At 36.9% G+C, this 4,390-nt stretch overlaps 1 pseudogene; it reads left to right on the top strand.

The window, feature by feature from the left end:
• The first annotated feature begins 2,955 nt into the window (after window positions 1–2,955).
• Window positions 2,956–3,693, top strand: LOC101680541 (annotated as a pseudogene).
• Window positions 3,694–4,390: the final 697 nt, after the last annotated feature.

The raw sequence follows: 4,390 nt of genomic DNA, 5'->3' as shown, positions 1-4,390 counted from the left end.
TGGTCTTTGGTGTTTGGCCCTGACCTTTATTAATGTCAATCAATAAATGAAGATGAGGTCCTTAAAAACATAACAGATGGGTATCCTGATAAAGTGGTACTAAAACAAATATGGGGGGAAATATCTAGATCTGGTTAACAGAAAGCTAACTCACCACATATTCACTTTCCAAAATCAAACTGGTTTACAAAGGTATATTCCAATGGAGCTGGTTGTCTCTGAAGTAAAGGCCAGCAATTTGACCCCTGCTGCATAAATTATATCTCTCTGGACTAATCTGTGGCTATTTACCTGGGTATGCTTTCAAAAGGAAAAGGAAATAGCTATACATAGTATACAGAGCACTTTCTATCACAGGGATAGCAAGGATCTTCCCCATCCCCACCTCTATAATACATGTAGAGCACCTTCTGTCGCAAGAAGGCAATGATACTCCTCACCAATCCCCTCACCTTAAGAGAAAGATGTCTCACACAAAAATATTTCAAGTCCTGTCCACATGACTTTTGCTAGAAGGTGTTATCCATTGTCAGAATTTTCTGTTAAACATCATCTCTAATGAAGGGACAGATTGTCCGACAAAGAGCACAAAGAGTCACACCCACAGAATATTTTTACCATGTGCTCAGTAATCCAAAAGCAGCTGGTTTGACAGAATTATGTTATAACCCACAGAATGCTCAGTTTCAATGCCAGCTGGCAGACAACTCCCTACAGGATTGAAGTGCTTTCCTAAATAATTCAGTTTATAACATAATCAGTAGCCATATATGGTACTGTTTCTTCCATAGCCAGAAACATAGATCCACAAAGGGATGTAGGGTGGAAATGGCCCTTTTACTAGGATATCAAATAACCCACTAGACTCCATGAGATTGAAAGTTCTATTGTGTAAAGGAGAAATGTTACAGTTTCTTCAGTACTGTGGAATATGACAATGATTTCACTCATCTAGAAGCTGAGACATTTCTCTGGCTATTATAGGTTCCTTATGTCACTGAACCTATGAATATAGAAGAGGATTGTTAAATTGAGTGTTGGCTGATTCGTCCTGATTCAAAGTAAAAAATGAGTTGCTCTGCTCTATACTCGTACCAAGCTGATACAGACTGAACCTGGAGGCTTCACTAAGGCACTTCTTACAATCTCTTGTCCAGTAGTTTTTTCCAATGAAAATGTACTGAGACTATGCAAAGACAATGCTAATGAGGACTCAGATCATCAAGTAGTTTGAGTCCTTTAGCCAGGTAAAAAGCCACATGTATCCCAGGTGTTGATAGAGGGTAAAGAACCTGGAATGTGGGGCGCCTGGGTGGCTCAGTGGATTAAAGCCTCTGCCTTCAGTTCAGGTCATGATCCCAGGATCCTGAGATAGAGCCCTGCATCGGGATCTCTGCTCAGGAGGGAGCCTGTTTTCCCCCGCCCCTGCCTGCCTCTCTGCCTACTTATGATCTCGGTCTGTCAAATAAATAAATAAAATTGTAAAACAAAAACAAAAACCTGGAACGTTTGGTAGAAAAGCCATAAATATCAGTTAAAGCCTCATAATCAGTTATAGTAGCCATGTTTTATGCTACTTTATTCATTTCCCCACTTTTTTGTTTACTACTTGATATGAAGAACATCAATGGTGAATAATGTTTGGTTTTACTTGAGAATTCAATGCAACACTCCACAGAATATGGTAGCTAGTGGGAATTTTTTTATTATTTATTTATTTTTTATTTTATTCTCCGTGCTCCTCGGATACAAAATTTTCAACCAAAGAATGTTTTCAGTCAGATAAAAAACAAACAAACAAAAAACCAACCAAACAAACCCAAAAATAAACAAAAACCCCAAAACCAGAATTGAAAAAGATATTTTGTTTGACACTATAAAGTCATTCTTTATTGTTCTATGCACTCTTAGTATATTCCACATTCTCTAATATATTCTTTCTTCGGCTGTTCTTGTTCTAAAACTGAAAGGTTAGATTACTCCTCAGTTCATGACTTAGCTTCAGCAGTAGAAGACACTGGCAGGCAGGATATCTATAGAATGGGAAAAGAGTTACATGTATTTTATTCTCTAACTTCTCTTATGTCAAATCCCTTGGTGTTGACTGAGTTCTGTAGTGGTTCTCTCCATATCTCCTACCACCCTTTCTTTCTTTCCCACCCATTTTCCCTCCTTCACTATCTCTACCAATCCCTCATTCCAGTTTTTCTTTCCTAGCCCATTAAGTCTTAGAAGTGGAAATAACTCCCTATTGTTACTATCTCTTGGTACTACATTATTCCTTGCTTCTTTTTAAAACTCTTTCCCAAACCTTTGTAAATACTTTGATTGCCCTTAAATTATTTCATTTTCTTTTCCTCCCCACTATTCCAAAATTTCTGAAATTTTCAAACATAGCTTAAATTTCTTTGTTCTGGTTTATTATTTTGTTTTGCATTAGAGGATATTATCTCTTTTTAAAGAATATCCAACACTTAACATTTAAATTCACATTTTTATGTTCAACTAATATTTAATGAGACTCTATACTATGCAAGAAATTGCTCTAGGCATTACAAATACAACAAAACATACAAAGAATCTATTCCTAAGGGGCTTGTATTCTAGTAAGAAGAGACATACTACAAATACATAATCAAATAAACATAGCATTTACTTAATCTCACTGATATTTTTATCTAATGTCATTTAACTCAACATACAAAAGTCATTATGCATTAATCAAAACCTATTGAATATACAACATAAAGAGTGAACTTTAAAGTAAATTATGGACTTCAGTTAATCTTGTACCAATATCAGTTCATCAACTTTAACAAATATACCCCAATAATGGAAGGAGAAACTAGAGGGGCAGGGAGAGAGCACATATGGAGACTCTCTACTTGCCCTTAATTTTTTAAAACCCAAACTGCTTTAAAAAATGAAGTCTATTCCTCTTTTCTGGCTGGAACCATGGAGGGTGCAGAAGAGAAGAAAAAGAAGATTCCTGTTGTGCTAGAAACCCTTAAAGAGAAGTGAAGAAATTTCAGAGTTGAAGATCAAGCATCTGAGGAAGAGGTTTGCTCAAAAGATGCTTCGAAAGGCAAGAAGGAAACTTATCTATGAAAAAGTTAAGCATTACCACAAAGAATAAAGGCAGATGTACTGAAATTTGAATGGCGAGGATGGCAAGAAAGGCTGGCAACTTCTACATATCTGTGGAACCCAAATTGACATTTGTCATCAGGATCAGAGGTATTAATGGTGTGACCCCAAAGGTTCGAAAGGTGTTGCAGCTTCTTCACCTTTGCCAAATCTTCAATGGCTCCTTTGTTAAGCTCAACAAGGCTTCAGTTAACATATTAAGGATTGTGGAACCATATATAGCATGGGGATACCCAAACCTGATGTTGGTGAATGAATTGATCTACAAGCATAGTTATGGCAAAATCAACAGGAAGCAAATTGCCCTGACAGATAACACATTGATTGCCTGATCTCTAGGTAAATATGGCATCATCTTCAGGGAGGATCTGATTCATGAGATCTATACTGTTGGAAAACATTTCAAAGAGGCAAATGACTTTTTATGGCCCTTCAAATTATCTTCTCCACGAGGGGCAATGAAAAAAAAAAGACCATTTTGTGGAGGGTGGAGATGCTGGCAACAGGGGAGACTAGATCAATAGGCTTATTCAAAGGATAAACTAAGGTATCTATATGATTATTTTTGTAATCTTGTCAGTTAATAAAGGACTACTCTCAAATGGGGGGGGAAGTATATTTGTTAAGAAAACCTGTATTGGAACTACTGCTTTCTATTTCCCGTATATTTTTTCCATCTTCAATTTTTATTGTTATAAAAATTATTTCACAATTAGGAATTTTATCCAACAATGAATAACAAAATAACAGTGTCCTAAGAAAACAATTATTCCACTTTTCAAGATTCATTTACTTATTTATTTATTTGATAGAGAGAGAGAGAGCAAGCGCACAAGCAGGAGAGCAGCAGAGGGAGAAGCAGACTCCTCACTGAGCAGGGAGCCAATGCAGGTCTTGATCCCAAGACCCTGGGTTCCTGATTTGAGCCAAAGACAGATGCTTAACTAAATGAGCCACAAGGCACCCCCCAATTATTCCTCTTTTAGAGAAAAAAAAATATTCTGGAGTGAGTAATCCTGTATGATAAAATGGACTTCATCCTCATCAAGAGCCTAACTGTCCTATTTCAGCATCCCAGCATGTGGTTTCCCTTATCAAGCCAATCTGTACCCAAGATGACTTCAATGTTTAATCACATTCACATTTTATTGAATGAAACAAAGGAGAGGATAAAATCAGCAACAACCAAAAAGGCTGCCTATCTGACCTGTGAAAACTCTCTTTGGGCAGCCTACAGAGATGT

This window comes from Mustela putorius, unplaced genomic scaffold (genome assembly GCF_011764305.1).
Source record: "Mustela putorius furo isolate JIRA1106 unplaced genomic scaffold, ASM1176430v1.1 tig00000083_pilon_pilon_pilon, whole genome shotgun sequence".
Classification (NCBI taxonomy): Eukaryota; Metazoa; Chordata; class Mammalia; order Carnivora; family Mustelidae; genus Mustela; species Mustela putorius.
Note: the sequence above shows the minus strand (reverse complement) of the source record. Positions and strands in the feature narration are given on the sequence as shown.